The 17573-nt window shown below is 43.9% G+C and overlaps 1 pseudogene; it reads left to right on the top strand.

Moving 5' to 3' along the window:
- The first annotated feature begins 498 nt into the window (after positions 1-498).
- On the top strand, positions 499-1122 carry LOC140609356 (glutathione S-transferase P-like; annotated as a pseudogene).
- The last annotated feature ends 16451 nt before the right edge of the window (positions 1123-17573 follow it).

The raw sequence follows: 17573 nt of genomic DNA, 5'->3' as shown, positions 1-17573 counted from the left end.
CCTTTCTGGCCTCAGAATCTTTTATGTGACTATGTGTGGGAGTTGACACCCATGAATGACCAAGAATTCAGAGCATCTGAATTCCTTGAGGTGATGAAAGAGTTTACACTGAAAATTCCAGATGCACAGAAAGAACCAATTCCAAGCTTGGACATACTAAATGCCAGCAGCCACAGACCCGGATGCCTTCAGGAGCCAGACATGTAAGTGGAGGAGTGAAGCCGATGAGGTGCAAACAGTAAGAAATGGCACAGACTTGTGTCTTCTGGTCAATGTCTAGCTCTTCTAAAGCATTCAAACTCACTAAAGTCCGCCCAGCTAACCAAAGAAATCATCTGTAAGCTGAACTGAGCCTCTGATTACCAGTTTACAACCCACAGACCAACGAAATCTGTATTCCATTGATATTTCCAAAATGTGTAAAAGTTTAACAGGAAGTGCTGCCGCCACCGTCACTGCCACTGCTACTGCTACTGCCACCGCCCCTGTGCTGCAACCATGCCACCCTACGCCACCATCTACTTCCCTGTTCGAGGGCCCTGTGAGGCCATGTGCACGCTGCTGGCTGACCAGGGCCAGCCAGAGCTGGAAGCAGGAGGTGGTGACCATGGAGACCTGGATGAAGGGCTCACTCAAGGCCTCCTGTCTGTATGGGCAGCTCCCCAAGTTCCAGGATGGAGACCTCACCTTGTACCAGTCCAATGCCACCTGCAACACCTAGGCTGCTCCCTTGGGCTCTACGGGAAGGACCAGCAGGAGGTGGCCTTGCTGGATGTAGTGAACGATGGTGTGGAGGATCTAAGTGAAGGTACTACCAGGTTACCTGAAGCCTTTTGAAACGCTGCTGTCCCAGAATGAGGGGGGCCAGGCCTTCATCGTGGGCAACCGGATCTCCTTTGGGAACTACAACCTGCTGGACTTGCTGCTGATTCACCAGGTCCTGGCCCCCAACTGCCTGGACTCCCCGCCGCCTCTGCTCTTGGCCTATGTGGTGCCCCTCAGTGCCAGACCCAAGCTCAGGCATTCCTAGGGTCCCCCAAGCACGTGAACCGCCCCATCAATGGCGGAAGCAGTGAGAGCTTGTGGAACCCTGAGGGGCTGCCTGACTTCCTTTATCCCTGACCAATAAAATTTTCAAGTAAGAAAAAAAAAAAAAAAGTTTAACAGGAAAAATCTGAAGGACAAGCGATCTTTATCTGTTTGTTCCCAATGTACCTGAAGTGCCTAAAATGCTGGTACATGAAAGGTACTCAATAAATGTTGTTGAATGAAAGACCAGCCAATGTTCAAGAGACATTTCCTATTTATTGTCAGAAAATCACTCCGTGATGATGAGGTTGGCTGTTTGCATAGATAAAAGGAAAATTGTTCTGTTTTCCTTATGCTTAAAATTTTGCTATGGATTTATTGGCTGAGAACCTTTGAAACTTTGATTACTTAGCAGATCCCCCTTCTCTATTTCCCTGGGGAGAAATTGCCAAGACCTGTAAATTGTGACAGTCTCCCTTTCAGTTACATTCATAGCAGATGTACTTGAAACAGATCAGACCATGCAGGGAGATGTAAAGAGCCTTTAAAACCACATAGATGGATAATCCATGCTTTTACAACCCCAAAGGAGCAAAGTTTCTTAAAACCAAACTCGTTTAATCTTTTAAAAATAATTTCTATGTTGGGATTACTGGAATTCACAGAGTAAACTGGGAGGTGTCAATTCTTGCCATCCATTCTCAAATACTTTGATGCAACAGTTAAGGATGGTGGGTTCCAACCATGTTGTTTCTATCAGCGTGGCTGGTAGTGCAGATGGACTTAAGGATTCTGATTCTACTTCCACTGCCAATGAATGTGATCTTGAGAAAACTTTATTTTTTTATTTTTAAAGATTTTATTTATTTATTCATGAGAGACACAGAGACATAGGCAGAGGGAGAAGCAGGCTCCATGCAGGGAGCCCGATGCGGGACTTGATCCCAGGACTCCAGGATCATGCTCTGGGCCGAAAGCAGATGCTCAACCACTGAGCCACCCAGACATCCCTTGAGCAAACTTTAAAAAAGATGAAACACCATACCCCGAAATTGTCTCTGGAATAGATCTTAATATTTCTGAATGAATCAATTTGCAATTTACTCACCTTAGATGTAAAAATATTAACAGCTCCAACAACACAAATCAGCACAACTGCATCATTACATTAATAAAACAGACAAGGGAAAAATATATATGTGGAGGCATTTCCTATGCATACTATCAGCACCCTGAAGGGAATCTATGATGCACTACCTGAAAACACAGACTATTAACTCCTTACCTATCACACTGTGCTCCACTCTACTCTTTTGTGTCTAAACCATGCACTTGCTATCAATTTCAATGTTATTTCTTGGCTATCTGACAGTTGTTTAGTTAGCCACAACCCACTTTGTGCACCTCACAAAAAGGAAGTAAACTAAGGTAAAGAAAGGGAGGCAATGCTTTAATAAAGCCTGTTCATAGGCTGTCTAGCTTAAAAAACATTCATTGTCCTAAAGCTAAAGAAATCTTCTAGGGTTAGATGACGGCAAATTCAACACCGTAACAGGCTCTCAATAACTATGTGTTTAACTCAATATAGGGGAATACCTAGTACAGAAACTGAAACATAAAGTAACTGAGTGGTAGCTACTGTCACTATTATTTTAGAAAATAAAACATAAGGCATGGCTTTGCTCTTTTCAAGACTTGGCCAAGTACACTGCCCTAGACAGTGGCTCTCAACTGTACCTGAGCATGACAATGATTGATGAAGACGTTTAAAATATAGATTCTCAAGTCCCACTAAGTCAGATCATCTGAGGATCTAAAAAAAAATCTTAATTCCATATTTGAAAAAAAAAAAAAATCTAGGCAGCTCGGGTGGCTCAGTGGTTTAGCACTGCCTTTGGCCCAGGGCGTGATCCTGGAGACCCAGGATGGAGTCCCATGTCGGGCTCCCTGCATGGAGCCTGCTTCTCTTTCTGCCTCTCTCTCTCTCTCTCTCTCTCATGAATAAATAAATAAAATCTTAAAAAAAAAAATCTCCCCAGGGTTATTTGGATGCAGATGCTTCATGGACAACTTGCAAGGGAACTGTTGCCCTAGGAAAATTTTCACTAAAAACTTGACATTTTAAGAATCCAGAAAAAACAAAATCTATATATTGACAAAGATTCCTTGCTTGACCAAACTTTAGTCAGGCTCCTGAACCTTCTAGGTCTATTTATACACTTCCTTATAAAATCTACTTCTGGCAAGAACTAAGTCAGTTTAGTGAAAGCCTTCATCCTCTGTATCCTAGCAGATTCCTCATTCTTCAGCATTCCCCCAGGTGACCTCTCATCACCCTGGCCTGTCATCAGCAAGAATCCTGTTTGATTGGTTTAAGCCAAAAATCTCCTTATTACTGATAATTCCTCTTAGCAATTTGCTATCTGCTACCCCCGACCCGGCTCGTGGCTATAAATTCCCACTGTCCATGCTGTATTTGGAAGTGAGCTTAGTTCTACACTGAGGTCTCTTTTCCCCGATGGCAATAGTCCTGAATCAACTCTGTTTTTCCTTCTTTCACTACTGTCCAGCTCCTATGTGTATGTAGGTGTGTATACAGATAGCCGTGCTTCTAATTTCCCATGGCTGCTTCTTAGGGACAAAGACTTTTGCCTCATAAGCATTTTAATATTACCATCCTGAATTAAAATGAGGGACCAAAGCCAATAAACCTCTCAAAAAATTTAGTAGGAAATCCTCTAAATATGGGAAATTGTAATCTCAATACTTCGATGTGTTCACTGACTTCTATAGTACGAAAAATATCAGATGCAACTCATTTTTGGAAAGCTGACCTGAAAACTTGCCTTTGTGCTGAAACAGAGATAGACAGAAGGCAGACAGACAGACAGACTTGGAAAATATTATTGAAAAAGTGAAAAACTTTCTGAAATCCCCCAGGATGGATGGCAAAGTCACTGTGTGCCCCACACTCCCCCACTGTGAACACCATACTCAGAGCTTTACTGTATATAAATGTTTGGACTGTTTCATTAAGGGACTAGAAGGGAGCCCTGGGTACAAAGGAAAACAAAAGAGATCCCCTCTGTGACTGGAGAGGCCACTTAAGTGGAAGCTAATTGACTTTGGGGGTGGGGATGATTGCAACATGCTAGCGAGAGACATTTTTACTGATGCCTCAGTCTGATCTGTACCTATATTCTTAAATTTGAATAATTTAGAAGAACAATTCTTTTTTTTTAAAGATTTATTTATTTATGATAGACATAGAGAGAAAGAGAGGCAGAGACACAGGAGGAGGGAGAAGCAGGCTCCATGCCAGGAGCCCGACGTGGGACTCGATCCTGGGACTCGATCCTGGGACTCGATCCTGGGACTCGATCCTGGGACTCCAGGATCCCTCCCTGGGCCAAAGGCAGGCGCTAAACCGCTGAGCCACCCAGGATCCCCAGAACAATTCTTTTTCATTCTCTCCTTTGATTGGAGATTTGGGGGGCTCAGGGGATGCTGTAGAAAACAATTCTACCCTAGAGGAGCAAAGATAAAAACAGCAATATTCATTCTTTATCTCTTTTTGTCTCTCAATCATACAAAAAGATGAACCGGTTGGGCCCACTAACATTTTTCAGAGCCCTGTTGCTTTACAGGATGAGCCCTAAAGCACTGGCCCAGGATTAGGATAGGGTCATGGAATACTTATCCCTTTTAAAATTTTGATAGGCAGAGCAATGGTGTCAGAATTCATGGGTCTCATCCATCACTGAGCAGCTACTTTAGGATGATTATGTTCTATTCTAAATAACAAATGGACAGAGACTTTCATGTGACTTAGAGAATGACATGATTATTAGTTAACAATCCACACAGGAAGACCTTTCCACCAATTTTGTAGACGTGGCCCCTGATATACTCACAAATGGGCAAACATCTCCTGGAGAAACTTTGTTATAAATAAAGAAAGCAGATGCATAACTGGGTAAAACTATCCTGTTGACCAGTGTCTTCCAAAAAAATGCTTGCCCCATATGGTGCCTAGTTCAGAGGAGCCACAAAAATTATTTGCTCAATGAATCAATAAATGATTTGAGCTGTGGAAAATGCATTGGGAAAAAAATACTAGAAGGAAGGTGCCTGGGTGTTGAAAGTGTTTTCTGTCTCTCTTTACTGTTCTGTGCTTTTTGTACCAATTTGCTACAATAAGCACGGATTACTTTTATAATTTCAAAAAGCAAATAAATATGAAAACAAACAAGACCTTTTTGTTTCTAATTTCTCAGTTTTTCTGGAAGCCTTGAAGTCTATTTTCCTATTTTGGGAAATTACTTTCATACTTTATCCCATGAAGAAATATTTTTTTCCAATACTGAAAATACAACCATAAGGGGGGAAAATGATGCCCTTTTGCTTGGGAAACTTTCTAAGCAAGTTAAAATAGAACTTAACAGAAAACATCAGCTGGGATTAAGAGCAATTTAAGAGGAATAAATAAGTAAACCAGGAAAATCTGTCCACAGTAGGAAGTGACAAGACTTCATCAGGTTAGCGAGCGTCCGTGTTAGCCCAAACCAGGAGGGCCGCTGAGCCCTTCACAGGCTGGGAAAGCTTCTCTGTGGTTAATCTGCGGTCATTTATCCCATCATCCACGCGTTGTCACATGTGCTTATCAAGCACGACACCCTTGTATGATGCTGGTTGAGGTTCAGGCCAAACTCGTGGCAAATAAAAGACCCCTCAAGTTCATCCAGCCTCAAAATGGTGTTGACTTTCCTTAAAGTGAACGAATCTCATCAATCATGACCCCTAAGGCCTGGACAGTAGAGCTCAACAGCCCATACACCCTTGGGGAGAGCACCTATGGCAGCTCCAGCAGGGTCTGGAGAGCAGGACAGTAACACGGGGCACTAGGGATAGAGAATCTTTCATCTGTGTCATTTGCTTTACGTATAATTGAAGTTTACAAGATCCATTCAGAGCATGTGTCACTTGATCTCCATAAATCCCCTTTCAAGTCAACATGGCAGAGGGCCTCATCCCCCTTTTATGGACAGCTATGTTGAGGATCCTAAGAATGGAGTGCCTGACCCACCTTCACACTGTCTGTGGGGAGCCCACTGAGGCAGGCCTGGAAGAGGGCTCATTTTCCTTTCCATAAGGCTCACCGCCTTTATATGCCCTGCAGGAATTTCTAGAGCCAAAATGCTCACACCTATGGCACAGAGATATTTTAAAAGTCATCGGCACTAGGTGAACAGTCTCCAGTAACCGATCCAACTTGATGTGTACATGGGCAAGTGATTTTCTGTTAGACATCATCATCATTAGCTTTCAACAATTAAGATTCTTGTCCCCTTAGCCTGGAAAAGCCGACAGAGAAGCTGTTTAGGTAGTTCTGATCCAAATTTCACAGATCCAGGAGGCTTGGTTTTTCCAGCTCAGGGTCAGCAAAGCATACAGATAATGGGCTGTGGAGTGGTGCTGAATGGCTGACCCTTCTGAGGTTTGCCTGCCACCATGGGTTGGTCTGTTCAGACTGTCATCTGGCGGCCAGCTTTCAAGCAATTACCCGTGGCCACTTAGTGACAGTATTAGGAAAGTTAAGTTGGGATTGTTCCCAACTCTTAATTTACCTCAATAAAAATCGAAAGTTAAAAAGAAAACTAGCTTGGCTGCAGTCTCTAAGTGTTTTTGAAGGACACAGCTGGGGCAGGTGGGTGTGAAGGAAGCCGTCAGACTGAGACTCAGATTAGCCAGAGATGCTGGGGGAGGACGTGGAGCAGCCCCACGAGCTGTTTCCAGGGGGCCAAGAGAGGAGCTAAGAGTATTAAGATGTGTAAGTGAACAATTTGTGCCTATCCAGAGAGTGCTTCTCTTTTATGGGTGTTCAGACTCGACCCCGTGATCTCTGCCCTGTCTGAGCCTGCTTTCTTAGCTCCCCTTTCACAGTGCATCTTAAACCGTGGGCCATCCACGTGAACACTTCAGGCTCTGTTTCATAATGTCAGGAAACTCTTATTTCTACGTGTGATTATTTCGGACACTTTCAAAGGTCAACTTTATTCTATTTTTTTTTTTAAGATTTTATTTATTCATGAGAGACACACACAGAGAGAGGCAGAGACACAGGCAGAGGGAGAAGCAGGCTCCATGCACATGCAGGGAGCCCGATGTGGGACTCGATCCTGGGTCTCTAGGATCAGGCCCTGGGCCAAAGGCAGATGCTCAACCACTGAGCCACCAGGGCTGCCCTCAAAGGTCAACTTTAGCTTAATTTTTAATCATCTAGGTTGTTTATTTGGTTTCAAAAGGATTTTTGACTTAATGAATGTTACAGGAGCTCTGACAAAAAGGAAGAAAGAAATAAAGAAAAGAAGGAAGAAAGGAGAGGGGAGATACCCACTGTGGATGCTACCTGCCCCAGCTTTTGCTTTTCCTTTTTTTTTTTTTTTAATTTTATTTATTTATTCATGGGAGACACACACAGAAAGAGAGAGAGAGAGAGAGAGAGGCAGAGACACAGGCAGAGGGAGAAGCAGGCTCCATGCAGGGAGCTCGATGTGGGACTTGACCCCGGGTCTCTAGGATCACCCCCTGGGCCGAAGGCAGATGCTCAACCGCTGAGCCACCCCGGCGTCCCTCGCTTTTCCTCCTCTACTTTCATTTCAGAGAATTTTCAAAAAGAAGTTTTCCATTAGAGATGCTTAATATTTCATGGCACTGGGCCCTGCACTGGAGTCACAATGAAGTGGCTGGCTTCGGGAGGGTGACTATTGTTTTAAACATGAGTGGGTACCAGAAGGATCCCAGAAATCCTCAGCTGCCAAGCGCTGCGCCGCTTCCCCACCCTATAGCGCTGTCTGTTCACCCACCTCCTGTGGCTGGGTTCCAAGAATTCTTGACATTGACAATTAGCTCAGCTCCTTATAATTTAAGCAAGACTTAATTTAAACAAATGGTTCAGTTGCCATCTGGGAAAGGCCTGGCAGAGAGTTAGAAAAACCCTCTAACGTGTTTAGTCTGTTTTACTCCACATTTTCCTAATATTTGGCTTTACGTGTCTCTTTCTGGTTAGCGGCTAGTATGAGTCTTCGTCTCTCTCTTGCCCACTTTCACCTGGTTCAACTCCAGTTTCTGTACTTTTGCCTTTCCTCTCTCATTTCTCCCTCTTTTGATCTATTTCTTCCCTCCCTTTCTGATGAGCTGGTGGTGGGGCCTGCAGCACAGCCCCACGGGCTTGTTCAGGAAGGTTCCCCTAGGAAGTCTTGCTTACCTGTTTTTGTCTGTCAGGCAGAATCTTAATGGGTCAGTAGGGGGAGGTACCAAAGTATTCACTTAGAGTGAGAAATGAGATCACAACTAATTATGAATTTTAAAAAGCTGACCAGCATTGAAAGCAAAGTAAGAAAAACAAAAAATAAATAAATAAGTGGCACTACATCAAACTAAAAAGCTTCTGCACGGCAAAGGAAACCACCAGCAATATAAAAAGGCAGTGCCCTGAATGAGAGAAAATATTTGAAAATCATCTGTCCGGTAAGGGTTAATATCCAAAATATATTAAAAACTCATGGGGGATCCTTGGGTGTCTCAGTGGTTAAGCACCTGCCTCCGGCTCAGAGCGTGATCCTGGAGTCCCGGGATCGAGTCCCGCATCGGGCTCCCTGCATAGAGCCTGCTTCTCCTCTGTCTCTCTCTGCCTCTCTCTCTCTCTCTGTCTCTCATGAATAAATAAATAAAATCTTAAAAAAAAAAAAAAACTCAGACAACTCAATAGCAAAGAACCAAACAATCCATTTTAAAAATGAACGAGGATCTGAATAGACATTTTCCAAAGAAGACATACAGAAGGCCAAGAGACACATGAAAAGGTGCTCCAAACCTTTTGTCATCAGGGAAATGCAAATCCAAACCACAAAGAGATATCATCTCATACCTGTTTGAAGGACTATCATCAAAAGGACAACAAATAGCAAGTGATGGTGAGAGGGGATGTAGAGAGGGGGAACTCTCATGCACTGGTGTGACATGTAAACTGGTGCAGCCACTGTTAAAAAAACAGCACAAAGATTCCTCAATTAAAAATAGAATTACCACATGATCTAGCAATTCCATTTCTTGGTATTTATCTGAAGGAAATAAAAACATTAACTTGGAAAAAAACAAACAACCAAACACTAACTTGAAAAGCTATCTGCACCTCCATGTTCACTGCAGCATTATTTTACAATAACCAACACATGGAAACAAACTGAATGTCCAGGGATGAATGAATGGATGAAGAAAATGTGAAATATATATATTTCACATTCTTATATATAATGGGAATATTATTCAGCCATAAAAAGGAAATCTTGTCATTTGAGAAAATGGTTGGACCTAGAGGGTATTATGAGAAGTGAAATAAGTCAGAGAAACAGAGAAAGATACACACCAAATAATTTCACTTTTTGTGCAATCTAAAAAAGAAAAACAAAACAAAACAAAACCCTACACTGATAGATATAAAACAGATTGTTGGTTGCCAGAGGCAGGGGAAGGAGTGTGGGTGAAACAGGTGGAGGAGAGTCAAAGATACAAACTCCCAGTTATAAAATAACTAAGCCATGGGAACCTAATGTACAGCATTTTGACTATAGTTAATAATACTGCATTGTATATTTGAAAGTTGCTAAGACAGTAAGATCTTACAAGTTCTCATTAAGGGACGCCTTAGTGGCTGGGTCAGTTGAGTGACTGACTCTTGATTTCAGGTCAGATCATGATTACAGGGTCATGAAATTGAGCCCCAAGTCAGGCTTTGTGCTGGGTATGGAGCTTGCTCAGGATTCTCTTTCCCTCTCCCTCCACCCCTCTCCTGTTCACATGTGTGCTCTCTCTCAAAAAAAAAAAAAAAAAAAAAAAGTTCTCATTATAAGGTAAAGGCTGCATGAATGTGCATATAGATATTAACTAGACTTATTGAAGTGATCATTTTGTAATGTATATATATATAATATATGTTATGTATTATTATGTATTATATGTAACATATGTTTTTTATGTTATGTATATTTATATATACATATATTATATATATGTTATATCAACTATATCTCAATAAAAAAATAAAAAGCTGACAAATATCACAAACATCATAGAACCCAGAGACATAGTCATAATTATTAAGATAATTATCGTCTATAATATGTAGATTGACTGACCAGCCCATTATTTTTTCCTATATTTTCGTCTGTGTACTTTTTATATGATAATGATTTTGTAATATCAAATAGGAACATCCCATTATTCTTAATGTCATGCAAATTTTTAGAATTATTGTCAAATTTAGGAAAACTTTTATTTTTTTAAGTCTGAGTCTTAAGATTTTAAGTACTAATAACTCTAAATGCTATAAATTGAAGCCACTTATGAATCAGTTTGTGATAGATGTCCTTGTGGGTGGCCCACTCTGTAGGGTTTTTTCCCATATTTGTTATTCGAGTATGGCTGTCACACAATGTTACACTAGTTTCAGGTGTACAACATAGTGATTCAACTTCTCTGTGCACATTATGCTCTGCTCACAAGTGTAGCTATGGTCTGTCACCATACAAGGCTATTACAATAACATCGACTCTATTCCCTATGCTGTGCCTTTTATTCTTGTGACTTCCTCCATAACTAGAAGCCTGCATCCCCCACTCCCCTTCATCCATTTTGCCCATCCCACAACCCCTCCCCTCTTGCATCCATTGGTTTGTTCTCTGCATTTACAACTCTGATTCTGCTTTCTGTTTATTCATTTGTTTTGCTTTAGTCCACATATAAGTGAAATCATATGATATGCCGTTCTATTTATTTTTAAAGATTTTATTTATTTATGCATGAGAGAGAGAGAGAGAGACTGAGAGAGAGAGAGAGGCGCAAAGACATAGGCAGAGGGAGAAGCAGGGTCCCTGCAAGAAGCTCGATGCGGAACTCGATCCTGGACTCCGGTATCCCAACCTGAGCCAAAGGCAGATGCTCAATCATTGAGCCACCCAGGCGTCCCTGTCTTTCTATTTTTAAAAAATGTTTAAATCTCAGACAGGATACAACTTCTGTTTTGACCCAGCACCAATGAAAACTAAATCTTCTACTTAGAATATTACAGTTCTGATGTTTACACGAGTTTTACACAGACTACCTCTGGCTTGTACATTGCAAACCTATTTCTCCTTCCTTATATAAACACTTTGGTCTTGGGCACCTTTGTTTTACACTGCCAGGTGAGGGAGCATGGTAGACCATGGGTATTAAATGGCCTTCTCCTGGGCAGCCTGGGTGGCTCAGCAGTTTAGGGAGAAGCAGGCTCCATGCAGGGAGCCCGAAGTGGGACTCGATCCTGGGACTCCAGGATCACACCTTGGGCTGAAGGCAGGTGCCCAACCACTAGCCACCCAGGTGTCCCTACATGTGCCTCTACAGTGGGTTCTGATGTCGTCTGCATGAACTCCATGCCAAGAAGCCCGTGTAAATTCTTCCACAGCAGGTTACAGAACATGGTCAGCTCCTCGAAGGCTCCCTGCAGGTGGCTCATGATGTGAACACAGAGAGTGGGGGAGGGGGATATGCCTTCCTTTGCTCAGTGGGTATGTTCTTTCCTTTGAGAAACTGTGCTTTTTCTGTGCTTTGACTCTAGAGAATAGGCGGGAGAACCTCAAACAGCTACTAACGTGTAGAAGTGAAATAGAACTTCCCCCTCACAACTATCTCCGTCTCTATTTTTCCCAATGAAACAACACCCCAGAATTAAAAAACACAATTCACAAATCCATTCATAAATGTTCACTCACAAATATTTCTCAAATGCCAGCATAGAAGGTTGAGCAGTGCACAGGGCAAAATTCTTGTCCTCTCAGCCATTAGATTCTAGTAGGTGAGACCCTAAGATGGGAATGAGAGAAGATAAGAGCTGAGCGAGCAGTGGGGACTGGTAGAAGGTGAGGAAGGAGAGGTGCTCTGGGTTATAACCATTAGAGTTTTGAGGACCACAGTCAGGGTTTTAGGTTTTATTCTAATCCATTGGAAGGTTGGAGCAACAGGATCTGATTGACATATTAGAAGGCCCGCTCTGCCGCTGTGCTGAGGATGGGGGCGCACAGAGCCACCGAGCTCCTTTTGACCCTGCTGGGCTAACCGCCAAGGGAGCTGAAGGTGGCTTGGTCTAGGGTGATTGACCTAAATCTGCTTTTGTGCATCAGTACAAAGAACTGAGAACTAATACACAGAAATGACCAGTGTTTGGCCATCTCTGGCCCCCAAACCACTGCTAAGGGTTGCAGTGGACTTCAAGTAATCTCCAGGACATTTTGTGTCCAGCTCCAGTCTCAAGTCTGCAGAACTTGCATGTCACCCCATCAGGGGTCACACTGACAGACCAAGAGTCCATGCTTCCCTTATCCATTTACACAAACTGCACAGAGGGTTGCAAAGTTTTCGGGGACCACACAGAGCCGGGGTGGAGTGGACACCTTCCTACAGATGAACAGAGACTCTGGGGAAATTTCTTTACCTGGGCAAGTCTCAGTTACCTGGTGTGGAAATGGAGAGGCTGATGCTGTCCAGTTGTGAGAGGAACAAATGAGACAATCCTGTAACTAAGGGTTTAGCAGAGTAGCGGAATTTGGTTGTAATTGAATCCAAAAATGCAGCCACATCAGTGGTAAAAATGGCCACTTTCTGTCCTTTAGAGGTAAAATTACTTCTTTTATTTTCTAATTACCCAGTGAAACATCTTTTGAAACAGTTTCCAGATTCCTGGCAAATCTCCAAGAAATTGATTTACTCTGACTGAGCCTCTTATTAGTGTTTTCCAGAGTAATGAACGCACCAATTGTGACATCAGAGGCGCTTATTAAAAATGCAGATTCCCCATCAGGGAAATGTAAACCGAACCCGCAATGAGATATCACCACACACCTGTCGGAATGGTTAAAATGAAAAACAGAAGAAACAACAAGTGTTTGAGGATTTGGTGAAAAAGGAACCGTTATGCACTGTTGGTGGGAACATAAACTGGTGCAGCCACTGTTTAGCAGGACGGTATGGAGTTTCCTCAAGAAAATCAAAGAATTACCATATGATCCAGTAATTCCACTACTGGGTATTTACTACAAAAAAACCACTGGCACTAATTCGAAGGGACATATATACCCATAGGTTTATCACAGCATTATTTATAATGGCTAAATTATGGAAGCAGCCCACGTGTTCGTTGATAGATGGATAAAGAAGTGGTTGGGATCCCTGGGTGGCTCAGCAGTTGAATGTCTGCCTTTGGCCCAGGGCATGATCCTGGGATCCAGGATCGAGTCCCACATCGGGTTCCCTGCATGGAACCTGCTTCTGCCTATGTCTCTGCCTCTCTCTCTCTCTCTCTCTCTGTGTGTCTCTCATGAATAAATAAATGAAATCTTTAAAAAAAAAAAAAAGAAGTGGTATGTACACACACACACACACACACACACACACGGAACAATGGAATATTACTCAACCATAGAATGAAATCTTGCCATTTGCAACAATGTGGATGGAGCTAGAGTACAATGATGTATATATATACATATATATATATATACGCATACACATATATTCAATGGAATATATATACACAATGGAATATATATGTATACAAAGGAATATATATACACACACACACATATATATATATGCAGACACAGACACATATATACACAATAGAATATTGTGTCCATCGAAGGATGAATGGATAAAGATGTGGTCTATGTATACAATGGAATATTCCTCAGCCATTAGAAACGACAAATACCCACCATTTGCTTCGACGTGGATGGAACTGGAGGGTATTATGCTGAGTGAAGTAAGCCAGTCGGAGAAGGACAAACATTATATGGTCTCATTCATTTGGGGAATATAAAAAATAGTGAAAGGGAATAAAGGGGAAAGGAGAAAAATATGTGGGAAATATCAGAAAGGGAGACAGAACATGAAAGACTCCTAACTCTGGGAAACGAACTAGGGGTGGTGGAAGGGGAGGTGGGAGGTGGTGGGGGTGACTGGGTGGTGGGCACTGAGGTGGGCACTTGATGGGATGAGCACTGGGTGTTATTCTGTATGTTGACAAATTGAACACCAATAAAAAATAAATTTATTTTAAAAAAACACACACAATGGAATATATATAATTATATACACATACACACAATAGAATATTTTTAAAAAATATTTTATTTATTTATTCATGAGAGACACAGAGAGAGAGAGGCAGAGACACAGGCAGAGGGAGAAGCAGGCTCCATGCAGGGAGCCCGATGTGGGACTCGATCCGGGTCTCCAGGAGCAGGCCCTGGGCTGAAAGCAGGTGCTAAACCTCTGAGCCACCCAGGGATCCCCACAATAGAATATTATATATATAATTATATACACACACACACATGCACACACGCACACACAATGGAATATTACTCAGCCATAGAATGAAATCTTGCCATTTGCAACAATGTGGATGGAGCTAGAGTACAATGATATATATATTATATATATATATATTTATACACACACATATATATTCAATGGAATATATATACACAATGGAATATATATGTATACAAAGGAATATATATATACACACACATATATATATACATATAGACACAGACACATATATACACAATAGAATATTGTGTGTGTGTGTATACACACACAATGGAATATTATATATAATTATATACACACACAATAGAATTTTTAAAAATATTTTATTTATTTATTCATGAGAGACACACAGAGAGAAAGAGAAGCAGAGACAGAGGCAGAGGGAGAAGCAGGCTCCCTGTAGGGAGCCTGATGTGGGACTAGATCCTGGGTCTCCAGGATCATGCCCAGGGCTGAAAGCAGGTGCTAAACCTCTGAGCCACCCAGGGATCCCCACAATAGAATATTATATATATAATTATACACACACACACACACACACGCACACACAATGGAATATTACTCAGCCATAGAAAAGAATGAAATCTTGCCATTTGCAACAGCAGGGATGGAGCTTGGGAGTATTATGCTACGTGAAATAAGTCAGAGAAAGACAAATACTCTAGCGTTTGACTTGCACGTGCAATTTAAGAAACAAAACAAATGAAGGGAAAAAAAGGCAAACCAAGAACCAGACGGCTCCCTTAGAGAGCGAGCTGCCGGCTTGCAGAGCGGAGGCGTGGACGGCGGGGGTGGGCGCTCGCTCAGCAGGATGCACCGACACGAGTGGGATTGTTGAGCCACTGCCTTGCATACCTGACACCAACCTAACACGGTATAGTAAGTATAATGGATTTTTTTTTTTTTTAGAAATGTTTTAAAAGTACAGATTCCCATTCTTCCCAACAGAAGTCCCAGGTGAGGGCAAGGATCTGCATTTAAAGCTCCCCCCGGGGAGGGGGGTGTCTTTCCAGAAAAATCCCCCTGAAGGCTCCAGGGAGAAGGGGGCCCTCGACCTGTCGGCCTGGACGAGTCTGACCCAAGTCTCATCCTTGCTTTGGGGGGGGGGGATGCCCCTCCGCCTGCCCCGCGGCGGCCACAGGAGGTGCAGGTGCTACGGGGACCGGGGACCAGTCTGCTTTTTGGGGAACATTTCGGCCGTCGGTGTCCCCTCCCCCAGCCCCTGCCAAGCCCCCAGCACAGCCCAGGCGCGGGGACACCTTCTGTGGCCCGCGGGGGGGGGGGGAGGGTGCAGGGGACGTTTCCGAGGGCAACCCAGGGCCAGCGCCCTGCAGCGCCCCCCGCGGGGGGGGGGGTCTGTCGGGGGCGTCTCCGAGAGGGAAGGACCCACGGCGGCTCTGCTGGGCCGGCGCTGCCCCCGGCGCTGCTGTCGGCGCCCTGGCCCGCTCCACCGCATCCTCCTTTCCCGGGCGACCCCTTCGGGAGGCAGATGACAAGGGGACAGAAGGACGGGAGAGGGATCCAGAGAGCTTCTTGGAAAAGCGTAATCCAAGAAGAGGAAGGCAGTGGGAGGGCAGTGGCGGCGCCACGCGTGCCCCCGGGCCTTTGCACACCCACCCACTCCATCATTCTCTCCCCGCCCTGACCCGGCCCCTGGGAGCACCGCCTGGAGACCCAGGACTTGAATTTGACATCTCTCTCACTTAGGATTACGTCTTATTTAGGGTTGTTCTAATAAACAGCATAGACCGTGCGGCTTACGCAGCAGAAATTTATGTCTTGGGGGGTTGGAAAAGTCAGGGATCAGGGTGTCAGCAGGGTGGGGGGCTGGTGACAGCCCTCTTCTTGGTGTGCGGGAGGAAGCCTTGCTAGGGCCTCAGGTAGCAGAGCAGAGGGGGATCAAGCTGTCTCTTCTCCTAAGGGCACTGTACACACCTGTGAGGGCTCTCCACTGCTGACCTCATTACAGCTGTAAGGCGCCCCTCCAGACACCATCACAGTAGGAATTAGGGCTTCAACATCTGAAGAGGGCGAGAAAGGAGGGTGCGGATAACACAGACAGGCGGTCCCTTAAAGGGCACCTCAGGACATCTTCGGGATTCTTTTTTTTTTTTTTTTTTAAGGTTTTATTTATTTATTCATGATAGACATAGAGAGGCAGAGGCACAGGCAGAGGGAGAAGCAGGCTCCATGCCAGGAGCCCGACGCGGGACTCGATCCCAGGACTCCAGGATCGCACCCTGGGCCAAAGGCAGGCGCCAAACCGCTGAACCACCCAGGGATCCCCCATCTTGGGGATTCTGACAGAAACAACCTGGTACCCTTTGAGTTATTTATTATTGTCACCTTCTGCTCCCTCCATCGTCAGCTCTATGGGGTAAGGGACCCCACAGAGCTTTTTTCATCCCTATTTGTGTTCCATTCCCTGCTACACCCCAATGCCTGGCACATAGTAGCTGCTTAATACATATCTGTTCGATGAACAGTTGTAGGACACACTCATTTGGAGCTTACTCTGTACTAGGCTCTGTTACAAGATCTTTACCTGCAGGAAACTCACTTATTCCTCACAACTGCCCTAGGAGACAAGGTTTTCAGACAAGGGAAGCCCAGTACCCCATAAATAATGCACATGAGGTCATGCTCCTAGCAGAGGTAGAAACTGGGGTCAGACCCAGGCAGCCTGGCTCCAGAGTTCTCACAGCGCCCTAGGGCACCACACGGCCACTTGTGAATGAGTGGAGGAACAAAAACTCTGGTTCTCAGGGGAAAGGTACAGGCTTTGGGGCTGCAAAAGTTCTCAGTAACAAGGAGGGCCCTTTTGACTTCATGCTGGGGAAAAACTGGAGCTCCTGGGATGTCCAGGCTCTGTGGATGGATACTCTGGAAACTCACCCACAGTAACCAGACCATAGCAGCTTTTTTCATGCTTGGGCCTGTGGCATGGTCCCCAACTTTGCATGTTAGAAGCACCTCTAAGAGACTGTTTAAAAAAAAACAAACAGAAACAAACCTCAGTGGTTCAGGCCACCCACCACACTATTACAATCAGAAGCCTCCAGGGCGAATCCCAGGCACCAGTTTAGAACTTCTGAAAGTTTCCAGGTGATTCC

Source organism: Canis lupus, chromosome 18 (genome assembly GCF_048164855.1).
Source record: "Canis lupus baileyi chromosome 18, mCanLup2.hap1, whole genome shotgun sequence".
Classification (NCBI taxonomy): domain Eukaryota; kingdom Metazoa; phylum Chordata; class Mammalia; order Carnivora; family Canidae; genus Canis; species Canis lupus.
Note: the sequence above shows the minus strand (reverse complement) of the source record. Positions and strands in the feature narration are given on the sequence as shown.